Raw genomic sequence first — 17,396 nt, forward strand, 5'->3', positions numbered from 1 at the left:
GGCACTGCTCCTTGTGGCTGCCGCTGAGGTGTAGATCAGCTGGTGAGTCTCGGTGATGGTCGCAGTAGGGCCCGCCGTAATGCTGCATTAACATCTTCTAGCAGACCTTCAGAGGGCACTTCACATAGTCTTGGTAAGTCTGGCTATGGAGCGCCCAGGCTTCCAGCTTCACCATGATCCCGTCTTTCAGTTCGGCTGCTCTTCTGTCGTACTTGGGGCGTGATACCCAACCTCCCCCCTGACCTGACGTCCTGGCTCCCCCTTGCTGTAGCATCTGTGTTGTACCTCATCGATACGCCACCTCTCATAGCAGAGTTTAACCAAACACAGGATAAACAATAATCTAAAAGCAGACAAGCATGATCTTTATGAAAGTTACATCTGCAGTAGAAAACTGCTGAGCTAGTGCTTATTTCACACACTTTCGGACCCCCCCTCCATCCCGGGTAGGCCCCCTTACCTGTATCCAACCTCTCCTAAGACGTCCTGCTGCCTGCCATGCCCTCCTATGCCTTCCATTCTGCCATTATGTACAAAGTAGGGGCGGAGCCTCTAAAGCTCCTGGCGAGGACCTCACATCACAGCATGGATGCCCTACATTTCTCTCACTTATCTGGGCTAGTTGTGCACAGATGGCCCCCTGAGAGGGAGGCTTTGGGGACATTCGCTGGCCGCCAAAATAATTACCTGCCACACAAGGCAATAGTTTGCGGTGAGAAGCAGTCATTTTTACACCATGAAATAAAGCATTCTGGGGGATAGTGCACTTATCCCCCTCTCCAGCTCTGCCTTAATTTACTGCAGTCTCATTCATCTATCTTCCCTCACTGCACTTCCTCTTGCTGTGCTGGTCTCTCACATTTCTCCACAATTCATTACCACCTGTCAATCATCTGTCCAGGCAGGCAGGCTTACCCATCAAACACTCAAACTGCAAGAAGTGAGATATACAGGGAACTAAACAGGATTCGGCATGGCCAGATAAATGACTCCTGCCTGTTGTGTAATTCAAAACCAACCTCAAACTTTCACTTCAGTCTTAAAAACGGACATAATGTCCTTTTCACCTCATACTCCCTAAAGGTGCAAAACATCATCTCCACCCTGCTGTTGGTAGAGTTTCTGAGGGCAGTATATAATATAATGCAGTGCACTGTCGTAAGTATTGCATTTCATCCATTGTAACACTCACAAGGTGGTCAGTGATAGCATCTTTAAAGACAAGACTAGCATTTAATAACTATGCACTTAAAGCAAAAGCCAGGAAACAAATGTGCTCCAGTTTTATCCATAAATGGATCAGTGATAACACGCTGCTGATTACAAATCTCCACAGAAAAAAATAATCTCTAGTTTACAGCTTTGCTTGATTAGCAGATCTCTAATAATTTACAGGTTTTTTGCATTTGAGGTTAGCTATCTTAGTTGTTGTCAGTTAATTGACCAATTCAGATTCAGAAAACCAGGTGCACTATGTCCTTCAATACAGACATACAGAAAACTGCAACCTTAACAAAGAAAGTGTAAGACTAAGCTAACATTAGCATAAACAGCCATATATTTAATGCTGATACTCTGTGCATAGGAAAGAATGTTCGTCTTATTTAATTCCTTCTCTCACCCCAACCAATCACAGCAGATGGCCCCGCCCCTCCCTGAGCCTGGTTCTGCCGGAGGTTTCTTCCTGTTAAAAGGGGTTTTTTCCTTCCCACTGTCGCCAAAGTGCTGCTCATAGGGGCTCATATGATTGTTGGGTTTTCTCTGTATCTATGAAGCGCCTTGAGGTGACTTTTGTTGTGATTTGGCGCTATATAAATAAAATTGAATTGAATTATGACTTTGCACTGTAATGCCATCAGGGGAGTTGTTCCCTCTGATGGATAAATTATGTGATGTCATGCTTCTCGTGGCTCCTTCACCTTTTACATTTTCGTTTAAATGCAGAGTTGCTGAAGGTTAATATATAATTTCCTCTATCCAATATCATCAGTCAGGCTCTGGTGCCAAACAAACATGTATCCAACAGAAAAATCCTACAAATCCCACAAAGCAGCAATTAAATTTGGAAAAACATATCCCAAATCTAAATCCTGAAGAGTCTGTTCTGAGTCCTGATGACTGAAATTCTACAGGACAGACAGTGTGAGCAGTGCCAGAGACGAGGGAACAACCCTCACACACCTCCAGACCAAACAAACACTGCTGTGCTGCTGACCCACACCAACATCCAAGGATAGGCAAACCCATCTCTCCATGATCGCCATCCTGCACTGCGTCACATCAAGACAGTTTAACTCATAGGCAACATTTTGGCCAATCACCTTTCACGTCATTTATTAAATTGCAGTTGATCACCACGTAGGGTTTGCTAAATACTCTGCATTTTGTGTAAGGTTTCATTTTGCCCAGACGTCTGTAACACACCTAACTGCTGCGACTGTGCAGCACCGATGACATCTGAGAGCTCCGCCCTCAAACCACGCCCAGTATTGATGGCACAACCTAAAGCTAAATTTGTTTCCATTGTGTCTCTGCACAAGCAAGCAAAAACAGAGTGCTTAAAAATTATGCTGAATTCAGATTTTTACCCAAATTGGAGCTAGCACATTAAACCCATCTATCTGTTCAGAACTGCAAGGAAAGAACTGCAAGCTGGCGTCTTAATCACAGCATAATAATGTGCTTTATGAATCTTTTTTGTAAGACAGTGAATTTGAACATTAATTATCTTTCAGCATTAAAAATATTGTTTGATATTTAAAGATTTGGAAGCGTTTGCACACACTGGTGGATTAGCCATCAGAGAAACATGAAAAATGATTTTGGTAATTACCAGTATTGTCCACATAAACCCTACATTGTTTGCACTGCACATAAGAACGGCAGTAAAAAGGATTTTTATGTGAACTGCACGTAGCTCCCGACTCCGTGACATCAAATACATCAAATAAATATGTGTTTATATCTAAAATGCTAGAAGCTCGATGGATTGTGCTCCGATCATAACTGCCTTTGCCAATGACTAAACAAATATGGCTGAATTATCAGCCTTCTATAAATCTGCCAACACTGTTTTGTTTGTTTGTTTGTTTGTTTGTTAATCAGCTGAGTGCACGTAGCTGCTGTCTCAGACCTCCAACTGCATTAGCTGGAAATAGCCATCTGCTCTCTCCAGCATCACCGCTGTGGGTGGATGTTGAAAGCAGTTTGAAAAATAGCACCTCTCATGCCTTTGTCTTTCCTCATACGGGACACTGAACAAGTAAAAGTGTCACAGTGTAACAGGATCAGTAGATTGTGAAGCGTGAACACCTCTGTCAGGGCTTGAAGCTTGGCTGCCTGCAATTAACACATAGGAGAGATTTTGTTATCATCGGACGCTTGATTTCCCGTGCAGCTGCATTTCCATTCCAATTAAAACCCAGATTCCTCACCTGCTCCACATGCCAGAAACGCAAATTCTCCTAAAAATGCAGTCCGACCTCGAGCTCGCACAAGCTTCCAAGGACACAAATATTTGTTTTTGAGAGAGGACGACAGACCTCTCTGTCTTTGAAAGGGAGCGGGGGGCTGAGTTTTACTCAAGGTTACGCACACATTCACCCAAAGTCTATTCAGAAGAATCGTGTTTATCAGGCCGTGTCGGACGGAGCCACAGGGCAACATTAGAGACGAGCCCGTTTTGAGCTTCACAAGCACGTAAACCAACGAGGTATTTCTCTGTGCAAACAAATCCTCCAAGCGCATCAAAACAGTAAAAGATCATTGTGGAGAAGATCTGCAGAGGAGAAAGTCCCCGATGGAGGAAACTCTTATCTCGTTCCATTCATTCTAAATTGGAACGTTTATCCACAAATCCTGCTGAGATGTGCAGTATCATAGCAGTTTGAGCACTATTTAAAAGAGATGGGAAAAGTATAGGTTAGGAATCATCCCGACTCTCCAAAAATAATGACACAACTTTACAAAAGGCATCATAAAGCAACACTGTTCTTACAACCAGATCTACAACCATGTTCAATCTTTTCTAACGACTCTTTTCGAGGTTGTTTCTCTGTACAAGCAATAAAATAATTAAAAAACCCAACTAAAAAAGGTCCAGAGGAGACGACACGCAGGATTTCTTTTGAGGTCTGTCCCTGTTCTTTCAAAGTTTGGGGTCTGCTCAGATCTCACCGTACAGACAAAGTTATTTTCCCAAGTTTATAAAACCTACAATAAAGCTTGTCTGACCTGCCGTTGGGCACTGCTAGCACACCTTGGAGAGTTCCACTTGCGTGCTTTATAGTTGGTATAGCATTTGAAGGGATTATAATTGTGCAAAATAAACATAAAGTCCGTTCAAATGCATAAAGCAGAAAATACACATTAGGGGATTTACTGTGTAGTCTTTAGAGTGTATCCATCTACATTTAACGATGACTCGTTGGTCATAGCAGGGTGGCAATGCTGGCTGTGGAGTCACCACTCCAGAGTAAATGTCTCAACAACTATTGGATGGATTGAATTAGGACTGGGCGATATATCGAGTTTTTTAAAAATATCGATATATTTTTATGCGCGATATGAGATGTGACAATATCGTTTAATCGATATAGTCTATGTTACGTTATAATTATACTTGTGGAGCCGCAAGTTTGCCTCTCTTTCGTCCACTTTTGTCTCTACGCAGCGTTACTCTGTCTCGCCCTCCCCCATCGCTTCACCTGCAGACAGCGACAGGACGGACACGGCAGCTATCAAAGAGGAGCTGCTCGGTAAAAAGAAAACATTTGGAGACTATTTTAGTGCTGCAGCATGACGTTAACACCAGAACTGCATTAACGGGGCAAATCTCTGTTAACGAGTTACCATGGGGCTGGACGGCGTCAATGTGTTAACGAGCTAACCACAAAAGTTGACAGCGCGCCTTATGTATGAATTCTGGTTGTGCTTAATGACCGCGAACCGTTTTTCTGTGGTACGCGCGCTCAGCAATCTGTCAAAAAATGTTTCAGTACGACTTTGGTAAGCTACAGAGCCACAGCGCTTGATGGACTGTCGGAGCAGAGGAGCCTCGCGGAGTGATACGTACTGTGCTTCAACGTAATATTACCGTACTGTGTGTGTATAAGGACCATAAATGGCACCTGTTCAGAGACGTGGTTATGAAGCGGATTTCAAACTCCAGGCTGTCAGTCACGCAGCAGAAGTTGGGAACAGAGCAGCTGCTTGTTATTATTCTCAGCGTCTGTTAGTTTACATTTTGACTGCACAGTTGTGAGCTTTTTGTTATGCACAAAAACAACAGTTTTATTTTATTTATGGAGAATTATTATTTAATAAATGCTCATAATTTATTTCAGAGTAATTTTTTTCATGTACATCTACGCTGTATGTTAATAAAAGTGCCCATGTGACGTCTGGGACACAGCTTTGACTGTTTGTTGTTACTTTATGGCTTTAAAAAAATTTATCGAGATATATTTATCGTATATCGCCATCCAGCTAAAGAATATCGAGATATGAATTTTGGGTCATATCACCCAGCCCTAGATTGAATGTTATATTTACATTAGTGGTTCCCAGAGGTTGGTTCAGTGACTTCAGTGATTTTAATGTTGTCGTTGCCACGATCAGGTCGGGTTTTATATTATCCAGTGAAACTGGCATCCATACAACGTTGGTCCCTAATGGATTTGGTCCCTACTGTAACAAACTAGGCAGTCTTTGTATTTTTAGATAAAATAAGGCAACATCGATTTTAGTAGAATCACCTTTTTAATAATTTGTTAAATGAAACTGACAAATTAGTAAGTTGTCATTAATGTTCTTTTCATCTACAACTATAGGTCAAAACATGGATCAGCGCAATACTTGATTTTCAGCACAGGTTAGCATGTCAGTAAACTAAACTCGGACAGATTACCGGTTAGCCTTTTGGTCAAAGCAGCAGACAGACTCCTGTCATGTGGTTATGCTTAAACGACACCCGGTGGTTCTCCTTCTTCCAGCCTGCACAGCTTACAATTTTATCAATCATTTACAGTAAAAGCAAAAACGCCTGATGGCCTCAGCAAACTGTTTTCTTCATTTTCTCCAGGAAAAAAAAGCATTTCATTGAATTTGGATTTTTTTCCTGGCCACACACTTGGAGAGCTGTCGCCCTAAACATTTGTTTTATTTATTCAAATATTTGACATATCCCAGCATCAGCTGACTTAAAAATAGCTGCAACACAGCAACACAGAATTTTGAAAAATATACATTTTAAAATCATGTAAGAGTAGAAATAATTTTTTAGCGTAAACTTCAAAAAAGCCACCATCAATGACAAAAATCGGACACATCTAAGACTATCTACTTTTAATCCTAAAAAGGCCTTTTGAATCTTGGAAATACTGGCTTTGAGGTTAGAATTAGGGGAGCTGCTTAGACCTCAGAAGGAAACAGCACAGTAGTCGTATTAAAAACAACATCATGTCTGAATTAAATACAAATGAGCTGCTGGTCGTCTCCACAACAAATCTGATGGCACAGCGTGCCGTAACCCTCGCTAAGCCTCGGGTTTACCAAGTCCACCGAGGTCCGGTAACACCTACGGATTCTGGCCGTACACAGAGCCGTGCTGCCCGAGGCGAGGCCGGGCCAGCCTAGCTCAGTCCAGCCCAAGGCTAGACTCACTGGGGAATTTCAGCTAAATTCAATTTCACCTCTGGCCTCTGTCACAGCAGCTCGAGCCGGCGCTACACAAAGGGCCAAGTTTCACATTGAACGTGAGAACCCCCTCATCTCCTGACCCCTATTACCATACGAATGAACCCGAGAAATGGAGCAGAGAGCAGCGACACAGAGAGACACGAGCGAACGAGCAGAGTGGCACAAACGGCACCGTTTACAGCACTTTGTTAACGAATGCGTCTCTGTATGTACGTGCTGTTAGCAAAAACATGCACCTACATGAGAGATCATTCAGAAAGAATGTTTTAGTATCCTGACGCTTCAGCTTCAGACCTGTGACCTCAGAGGGACGAGTGACTTACCTCTGCGCCAAGCGTTCTCAGCTACATGGCTGGGACACCAGCACTTCTACGTCTGATCGACTGCGTGACCATCAAATGCATTTACAAAGAAATAAATAAGTAAAAAACTTGAACTTGAGCAGCTCAGTCAGAGGATCAGATCTGTGCCGGGTTAAATGACACCTCACATCCCCGTGGAGCTTCTTTCTCTTTCACTACAGTTGTTGTTCTTTCAGTATTTGTCAGCACTCACTGCTTCTCTCTTCAATCATCACGAGTTCCCACCGACAGATAAGGAAAGAAGACGTGGCCACGGCAGCGTCTGGGATTTCCCCCCCGTTTCAGCCTGAGGGATATCTTTTCATGCTCTGCTAACAGGCCTAAAGCAGCCTAAATATGTCCTGGTAAAGAAGTGTTTGGCTTGGAAATGGTCTTTGTATTTTATCCAATGCCAGGAATACTATCCGGAGTATTGAGCATCAATTAAAGTGTTAAAGTTTTAGTGATTATTTGAAATCTGAACCAAAGGTTTACAGCCTTTAAAAACCAAGTACATATATGTTTAATTTTAAAATTAAAAGGTCAAAGAGGGATACAGATAGTGAATAAAGCCCCTCCTTTTCACACCACAGCAGGTCGCTCAGCATGTTTGATTGGACAGATTTTTATGCTGGATACCCGAAAAGGATTTGTGTCTGCTCCTGGGATTAAAGCAGGGACAGTTAGCTTGTTAGGCCACTGTATAAACCACCGCACTATGAAGTCCATAAATAGACAGAGTGAATACGAGCAGAACAAATATTTGGTACAGGCCTTTCCAACAATTCCATTTCCCAAACGGTAGGTTTGTGTTTTTTAATCTAAATGCAGCCGTTTTAGTCCTGCAGCACAGACCGAGGGGGGCAGAAGGAAAGAGGTGAATGTCAATGCTGGGTGTGTGGAGAGCAGGTGTGAAGATGAATAAAGGTGGTGGAGGAGGAGGAGGCCGTTGCTGGGGGGGAAGAGAACAGACCAGGAGGAGCTGCGAAAAGAGACAGCACAGCGTCGAGCTGCAGCCACACCCAGGGAGAACTGAGCATGCTCCCTAACCACTCTTACAGTGAATGGAAGGTTTTTAACATGAAAACAGACAAAATACCAAATGAGATTTTGCAGTCTGATATGGTTGGGACTGTAAGGCACGACTGTTGCTGCTCCTCTTTGTCCTCTGGCGTAAGGCCACAGCTGAAGTGTGGCAGCCAGGAAGGGACACTTGATCTATAACTGCAATAAAAAGATAAGGGACCGACAGCGATGGGAAGAGTGCCGCCAACGCTGCGAGCGCACCATATGTTCCTATTATCTCTGATCTACAGGACAAGCCGTCGAGTTCACTCCTGCTCCGCGGCTCCGACTCTCTGCTACACACACAAACATCACGTAGGACACTACACTCCATATACCCGACGCCAGCTTACATGTTTAAACGACTGGGTTAGGGAGTGTGAGCACTAAAGTTTGGTTAACCACATTTTACACACCCGTTTCTGTGCAGAAACGAAATCCTTTCGACATAGATTCCTCCATGTAAGCGCAATACAGGGAATATCTGAGTGATGAAGCAACATATGTTCACTTCAGCTCACACGTACATCTCACTAGACCACAAATGTTCGTCTTGTTGCGTAAAAAAAGAAAATCACAATGATCTGAGAAATAATTACAGCCACACCTAGTTAGCACTTTCATTTAAAACATGCCTGATTTTATTACTAAAAAAGAAGAAAAAACAGATTCATATATTGCAAAACTTAACAGGCATGTGTGAACTATATCTTTTAAAAGCAAGCAGCACACAGCTATAAGGGGAACATAAACTACATGGCTCCATGGCTTGTGGCATGCTGACACTGCATCGACTACTGCACCAGCAAAATAAATAAAAGATACATAACGATAATGCACGAATATATTCAGCAAACACTGAAGCAAACTTTCTGCTGTTTCATTTGATGAATGATCAGATGCAGAGCGAGCGGCCAGACAAGCCGCTGCCTCTCCCCTCCGTCCTCCTCCTGCATCAGAGCCTGTGGTCATTATTGCCCTCCAGACTGCTTTTATCATCTCGATAAATCTCTACCGGCTCAGACGCCGCGTAATGAGGAGACCTGCAAGGCTGTCAACCTGCGACTCTCACCCCCGCTGAGGCACAATGGAGAGGGGTATGAAAAAAAGAGGTGGAGGGAAGCAGACAGAGATGAGTTAAAACAGAGAGCGAGGGCAGGAGTGTCGGTTAGAAGCACGCCCACACACTGAGCACAGCTCTAACATTACATTCTGCTTAGAGGCTCGAGTCTCAGTGGAACAGCAATCATCCTTCACATAAAAGCTTCTCTGACACCTTCATACGACTGTCTGTTTTCCTGTACCTGCATACATTCTGTTTTGTTTACAATATGCAGCAACAAGTGAGGACTCAGAGAATCAAAGGAGAACAGATCAGCTCTCAAACCGACAGGCTGTTTCTGAGAAGGGTGGCGTGTCACACGAGTGTCAGGAGGGACCTCATCTGGAGTCAGCTTCAATCAGCTGTTTGCTTATTTGGAGTCACAATTACTAGAATTTGTTACCTCAAATTACAATTATGCTTCATTCTTTCCCTTAATTAACCGCCACCACGAAGGCCATGCAATCATAATCAAACCAAATTTTAGTGACACAGAAGTGCTCGAATTTTCAAAATGATCAGGATCTGGGTCATGCTGCAAAATCAAACCTACAATAATACAAAGGAACCCCAACAATGAGAAGAACACCGATACGCAAGGAAAAACTCCCTTTTTAACAGAAGAAACATCCAGTTGGGGGGACGGGGAGCAAGACAGGACAAAAGAGTTTATGATAACTAATGCAGAGTGGTGTATTCATACACAGTGATGTGGCTTTACATCTTCACAAATAAATATAAATACAAATTATAGAAAGAGACATGCTTGCAGTGCAGTACTGATCGAAAGCCTCCCTGAACAGGGCACAAAAACAAATGTGGTGCAGAGAAGCTACACGCGTCCAAAACCATCATGCACTGTCGATCTGTTATCACGAGGTGGGATAAAGTAAGAACAACCAGACGTGGCGCCAATGTGATATAAATAGATGTTTTTTCTCTTTTTACACTCTGGGAGTGCACAGTAAGAATAATAAGACTCCTCAGAAGTCTCTAAAAAATGAATTACCAGAATCATATCTGAGATTTTCTCTGTCTGAAGTGTTCGTGTGTCAGTGATGTTCAGCAGCTCACTTATTAAATATTTTCAAGGGTTAAGATTAATGTTAAATGAATAATACTTAATGTACAGCAAGGTTATTATCGTTAACGAAAACTAACGAAATAACGAAAACTAGAAGTGAAAAAACATTTTCGTTAATGGAAATAAAAATAAAACAAGACTTTGCAAAAAAAGGAAAACTAACTAAGACTGTAATGTGTGCTCACAAAACTAACTAAAATTAACTGAATTTATAGCAAAATGTGTTTAGTTTTTATGTGTGTGCGTGTCCTACAATAGTCGAGGGTGAAAATAAAGTTTAGTTTCCAGATTTTTCTTGCTGTGTCTCATTATGCCAGCAGGTGGCAGCACGTTAGTCGAGTCATCTGTGTCGCTGCTCCGTCCACGCGCAGAATCATGTCAGCAAAAGTCGGGAGAAAGCGCCAGAGTCCAATTTGGGATTACTTTGAATATGACTGTGTTTTGGATAAAGCAAGTGTCTTGTAGTGGAAAGAGACAAATTATGAGGGACATTTCTAAAGGGAAAAAAATCCCACAAACCTTAAAGTGCGCTTGAAAAGCTCACACAAGAAGGCTAACCTAGCTTACCTTGAGAAGGGAGCACACTCAACCCTCATCCCCAGAAACAGAAGCTAACCCCAGGCAAGGCAGCGTGATGCATCCCGAGACAACTCCACAAAAAACATTAATGCAGTGGTGAATGTGCAGCGTTGGTGAATGTGTTTATTGAGACTGGGATATCTACACAACTGTGTGAGTCTTCAAAAGGTTTAGCAATGCACCCGGTGCTGCAAGAGTTAATAGTCTCATTGGGGCCAAGATATATCTTATAGTTGCCTGGTATCAGTGGTTGTTCATCTGCCCTCACTTTTTACCAGAGGTTCCCCATAGGTGGGAATGTGAGTTGTCTGTCTCTGCGTGTTAGCCCTGCGACAGACTGGGGACCTGTCCAGAGTGCAGTGTAGCTGGAATAGCAACATACCCAAGGATAAGCAGAAGAGCATGACTGATATGATGAAACTGGGATGTTGTTACACTTAATTATTGCAAACACGACTAAAACTATAACTGAAACTAATCAAAACTAAACTGAAACTAAGGATTTTCAAAAAAAATTAAAACTAAACTAAACTAGCAAACAATTGGTAAAAACTAATTAAAATTGATATAAAATTGAAAATCTGAAGTCAAAACTAAATAAAAATAAAACTCATGAAAATTGCAAAACTATTAAAACCCTAATGTACAGCTGCAGTTTCCATGATGCTTATGTAGGCTGTAAATGAGATGTGAGCACAGATAAATGTTCCAAATTTAATTTAAAATGTTGCAGAAACATCTGTCAGTAATACAGGACACACTGATGCACTCAGTGTTCAGGATCAGGCTTCATGGGTCCTCCTGATGCATTCACTATAATACAGTTTTATGTTGATCTGGGATGTTCTTGGTATTCAGGCCCAATCCTTCTCTCTCTCCTGCTTCTATTTTAGGGAAATACATTCACTGTAAAAGCTTTTTATTATCTTATGATTACTAGGATATCCGCTCATAAAAGCCTGAGCGCTCCAGGAAAACTTCACTGCAGCACCTGCACAATAAAAACACGGCCTAATTATTGTCCTTTGCAAACAGACACAGATCCGACAAATCAGCCGAACATTTCTACTGTAATTTTACAGGAATCGAATCATTTCTTATAAATAGATTTTGCAATGTTATATCTTCACGTCAAACAAAGTCAGACTTCAGAATGAAGTAGGACGTGGTAGTAGGTTCAAAATGTAATTATTAAATATTTAAATAAATATGTGACATCGTGGGTGTGAGGTGTGGGTGTTCCACCAACATTGTTATATGTGCCATATAACAATGTTTACTCTGTAATGTAATATCCAAGATACAAGGTGCTGCGAGACGAGCACCTGGGAAAGGTCAGGAAATGATGTTGCTCTTATAAGGACCAAAACCAGATGAGTGAGAGTCTGTGTTTTGTTGTTTTCCTTCCTGTTTGCCACCAGGATCAAACACCAGGCCGAATTTCACTCAAACTGGCAAAATGACGACGACGTTAGATTTGATTTAAATGTGTTGTTTTGAAACTGAAGAACTGGGCTGTGGCTTTGGCAGATAACGGACTTTTAAGTCCTCTTGTAGTTGAAATGAGCTGGCGCTGTTTCTTTCTTTTAAAGCCGACATCTGCGGGTAAAGGCTGCAGGATGAATACCAACTATGGCCCATTAAGAAACACTCTTCAAAAACACCTGCTAGTCCCCCAGCTGGACACCGCACCCAACTCATTTTAGATTTACTTGCTACAAATTCAAGAAAATAAAACGATACAGTAAACACAAAAGCTAGTGACTAATAGAGGTTATAATAACCAGCAAAAATAGGTGTGGTTATCAGTTTGGCCACAGTTGAACCGTCTGACATCTTGTGCACTAAAGCTGGCTACTAACCCAAAAAGGACAAGTTCCTGCAAGTTCCTGCAAGTTCCTGCGTCGTCCTTGTAATTTTAAAGCCCAATTCATTTCTGCAACAAAGACCCATTTTATCTGAATTCAGCAGCTTTACAAAAACAAATCCAGGAGAGTCGTGTACCTCGGAGAGGAGTGAAAATAATCAATGCTCCTACAAACCTGATGTGCTCGGACACTCTGCATGTCCCCAGCAGCTGGCTGGTGCAACTGCTCGAGGGAAAAGTAACAGCTCCAAAGAGACAGACCAGCGTTGACCTCGGTGACAGAGTGTGTGAGAGAGAAGGCGTGAACCCTTCTACCTCTCCTCTCTGATGTCAGACAGAGGAGCCTTGCGTAGATGCTGACGCCCGTGCAGCCGGTAAAGCAAACACACTTTCTGACAGCTGATACGTAGTATGGACTTTGACCTAAACTGAGCCTCAACAACAGCCTAGCGTCAGCCCGGCGCTTCCTCGGGTCCGGTCCGATGCCCTCCCACACTGTCAGGAGCCGTCTCCAAACCACCCACACTTTCTTATGTAAGGGGATAATCCTGTGCAGTCATTTCAATGATGCACAGCGCAGGAGGTGTAGCGCTGCATAACTATTTGATGCCCGTGGTGAAACCAGTGCATTAACGTTTGATAATCATAATACCTCGCAGCAGATTATACCTCCTTGTGCTGCCCCAAAATTCCCCTTCTCACTCAGTCCTCTGCATCCTGCACTGCATGCAAAGTATGGAGGAATATTTGAAGAGCTGCAGCTCCTCTGACACTTTAATGACCCGCGCCTTTCCAGACTCCCCGGCTCTTTCTCAGACATCTCAATCACCTTCCCCTCTGGTTTAAAAAAAAGAACTCATTTCACATGAACGCTCGCTGTGTGGGTCCTCCAGCAGAAACAAAAAGGCGGCCTCTTCGTGATCTGGCAAACCATAAGCTTGCCTTTATCTTCCCTCCCTCATTAAACTCTGAATAACTCAGCAGAGAGGCAGAAAGACGAGAGAGAAAAGTGATTGAATTCTGTTGGAGGAATAAAAGCCCCTCGAGGCTACCGTTTTGAATGTGTGCCATGTCGAACAGTGAATCCAGAGATCCTAGAGACAACAGACCCTGGAAGAATGGTCTATAGACACAGCTCCAGGGCGGGCCAGCTACTGTAGATAATGTACCGCGGATGCCGTGTCACGATGATGACCCGTCACGACCTCAGAGGAAGGCGGAGGAAAGAGCTGCGAAAGGGAAGTCAGGGGGAAGTCGTGGCACCAAACTCGATATCTCTATTCAAACGCCGCGCTGGCAACCTGGTCGCACTGAATGCGGCCCAATTATTTCAATACACCAGCAGCCCTGGGAAGGAGCAGAGAAAGGGGACGCACGAAAAGAAAAATGAGTTTGACATTCAGGCGAGCTGGCTGAGGGAGGTAACAAGTTCACGGCCCTTTCAGAAAACACGGCCGCCTGGTGTGTGATGGATCACGGAGCCTCTGACGGGCCATCGGGGGCGAGACCCGGGCAGTTACGCATGGGAACCCAGTCTCCAAGGAATAAGGGAGTCATGGTGCAAATAAATGAAAAGATGGAAGCTGCCTCAGCTGCTTCCTGAGCTGCTCCATGTGGAGCCACAACGCTGCTGCTGCTCAGAAATGATAGGACCGATGCTTTTAAGGCCTCAACAATCCACTCAGAGCATGTAGTGCAATTTGTTCGAGAGTAAAAGAAGAAAAAATAGAAACTGTAACAAAACTACATTTCCCATAGTGCTCCTCAGTAGGCTCGTTAATTAAACCACTGCCCTCATACTCCAAACTTCTCAGCCACACAAACCTTCAGAGTAAGAGTCACACAGGCCGTGGGGAGGAAAGTGAGCACTGTGTCTATGGAAGGTCCTGTTAGATGATGAGTCCAAAAAAATTCTTTAGAATGAAAAGAAAAGATAAACGAGCTTCACACCAAGTCCCAGCTCATCATTCAGAGCTCCTCTCACTCTCTCTGGTCTAAACACCAGCCGGTGTGCAACACAAGAATTTAGGTACTAAAAAAATGCAATTGTAACTAATAATAATCATTACAATAATAATAATAATAATAATAATTTCAATATGGACAAAAGGTTCTGTTTTTGGTCATGCAGCCCCCTATTCAGAAAGCTCACTTTTTAATCACTCATTAAACTTAAAAAACAGATCAATTGTGATTTTTAGTGACTTAAATTATTATTTTTCATTTTGGCACAGGACGTACGCTGTTTTCTTTGGTGTCCTGGTCATCTACCATCTATGTCTTGTCCACAGTTGGACATTGGGGAGCCCAAAACCAGAACCAAAATAGACACAACACTGGACAAAACTCCACCGGCTGCTTCAGGTAACAACAACACGATGTTACCTGCACCTGTGTTGCTTTGTGACTGCAGAAAGTTAGAAACTGTGCGGACAGCTGGTTTCCACGTGAATAAAATCATCCGCAGGACAAAGAAGCAACCAAATGAATCTGACGTCTGCATTTAAAGGGACAGTTCACCCAAACATCACGTGTGCGTGTTTTTCAGCCGGGCTTTTTCTCCTTTCTGATGTTTCTGGGTGAGATGCTGGCTGTACAGATGTCTCCATCTGTTTGCTTTGTTTGGTGGAGTCGTGTGATTGGTGCATGTAGTGCATTACAAAGAAAATAGTTACAACATTAAATTGCTGTTTTTGTTTGTTTGTTTGGATGTTTTTTTTGGATGTGACATGAATTTGGTTTTGTTACATTAAAGCATCAACATCTAAACGTTGTCGAAGAAGAACGTGCACATCTGCTCTGACCTCTCCGATCTCTAGCTTCTATATTTAATAGTAGCTCTGCTCTCCACAGATCATTGCTGAGCCAAGTACACAGATAAATATCAGTTGTGTTTTATTAACATGTTAATTGTGACCAGAAAAAAAGGCACTAAATCTACAAGCACAGGCCAGCAGAGGAACATTTTGCTGCAGCACTTCCTGTAAACCCCTAAATATCTAAATGGGTAATGAATCTAATAATAGACTTCAAGTCACAGAGTTAGCTACAGCATGTCTGGTATGTCAGAGACGGCAACAGCAGCCACTACTCCTCTAAACACAAGTGCAGCTTGTGACTAACGAGGATTGCTTCATACTGGACACCACTGGGATTTCCACAAAGGAGAAATTAGACATTATTAGTCAGGAAACACAAAATTAAAGATATTTCATTGATTGGTGAACATGCTGAAGTGTATTTTATGTGATAATAATAATTTAATAAATATTTTTCAGCTGTTTGACAAAAGGATCCATTGATTAGTAAATAAAATAACCGTCTTACATAACTGTAGCTCTACTTGGTGGGAGATGACGCCAGATCATTGATAAAAGGTATATATGTAATTACAGCGCGTTGCAAAGACGAGCGTCTGAACCACCACGGCTGATCTAACAAACACATCCAAGCATCACAGGAAGGGCTTCTGTCGAAAATCTCTTCACTAAAAGAGAAAATTCGTCACGTCTTTGCGCTCCAGCTCAGCGTGAGTGAGTGCGAGTGCCCGGCCAGCAGCACGGCTCTGTGATTTCTCCCTTATTGTAACCACGTGGCTACGTTCGCAGAGTCTGTCCTCCCTCAACACGTGTATGCATGTGAACATCTGAGCTATAACAGTTCCCATGTGCAGCGCTAAAGGGAGCAGCTGGAGTTTCTGTACTTTGGCTCGGCTGCGGCGACACCGGTCGGACGGCGCTGAGAGGAGACGGTGCAGAGGCTGTCAATCAGTCGCTCAATTCCCCACCAACACGCACGCATGCACACAACACGGGTAAACGAGAAAAACACTGGATGCACACTGCTGGAGTTTGCAAGCATAAAAACCAAGCAAAGCGAAAGAGCGAGCGCTTGTTCAGTGTTTTCTGGGCACTGACCTGGACAGCACAGCAAGCACAGCGCCGGTCAGCCTCTCATCTTCTTCTCTCCTCACGTTTCACACTCCAGCTCCCTCCTGACTGCCTTTTGAAGTTGGTCCCTCTGCTCTTTTTGAGGTGAAACTCGTTGGTGGAGGAGGGAGGGGAGAGCAGGAGAAACGTGGGCTCTCTCTTGCCTTTTTGTCCCACTTCTTGTCCTCTTCCTCCTATTTTCTTTACTTCTCTTCTCCCTTGTTGTCTCTTTCTCTAGGTGAAATTCTGCACCTCCTCTTGCTCTTCCATAGCAAAACGCAAACCTCTCCACACACACTCACTAATGGAGGGAGGAGGGGAAAAATAATATGTTGTGAGAGAGAGCGAGGGCGAGCGGGAAGGAGAGAGTCGGGGAGAGAAAGCAGCAACAAAAGTCTGCTCAGTCACCTCGTCTCCCTCCTGTTCAAATTTAGAGGCTGGATTTCAGGCTGTGAGTCAAACTCTACTGGGCATGCCCACAACTGTGGCACACTTTGTGATGAACACTCACTTCCTCTCTCGTTCTTGCCTCCCCCACCTCTCTCACAGCCCTTTCTCTGCCTCCCTCCCCTCTCCCTATAGCTCGGTTTAGCAGGGATCAGGGATTGCTGGTGCTAGTCCAAAGTCCACTCAGCTCCACGGGACAAGCCCCACTTTGCATGAAAAATATCACAACTTCAGCACAACTAAAAGTACTGGGACGGCTGCTGCGACAGAAAGATGACACTCT

At 43.4% G+C, this 17,396-nt stretch overlaps 1 long non-coding RNA gene across 4 annotated transcripts in view; it reads right to left on the bottom strand.

Moving 5' to 3' along the window:
- The window catches only part of LOC146559066 (uncharacterized), a 113,865-nt gene extending 96,719 nt beyond the window's left edge, over window positions 1–17,146 (bottom strand). For 2 of the 4 annotated variants that reach the window (XR_014888260.1, XR_014888261.1), the window contains exon 1: window positions 16,655–17,146. This is a non-coding gene — a long non-coding RNA (uncharacterized LOC146559066). Of the gene's footprint in view, window positions 1–7,022; window positions 7,184–12,912; window positions 13,203–16,654 lie in introns of those variants that run through there. The other 2 variants (XR_014888265.1, XR_014888264.1) reach the window with 2 other exon arrangements.
- Window positions 17,147–17,396: the final 250 nt, after the last annotated feature.

Source organism: Mchenga conophoros, linkage group LG14 (genome assembly GCF_057382185.1).
Source record: "Mchenga conophoros isolate Kocher_MC1m ecotype Shallow Benthic linkage group LG14, M_conophoros_male_GT1.1, whole genome shotgun sequence".
NCBI classification, from domain to species: Eukaryota; Metazoa; Chordata; class Actinopteri; order Cichliformes; family Cichlidae; genus Mchenga; species Mchenga conophoros.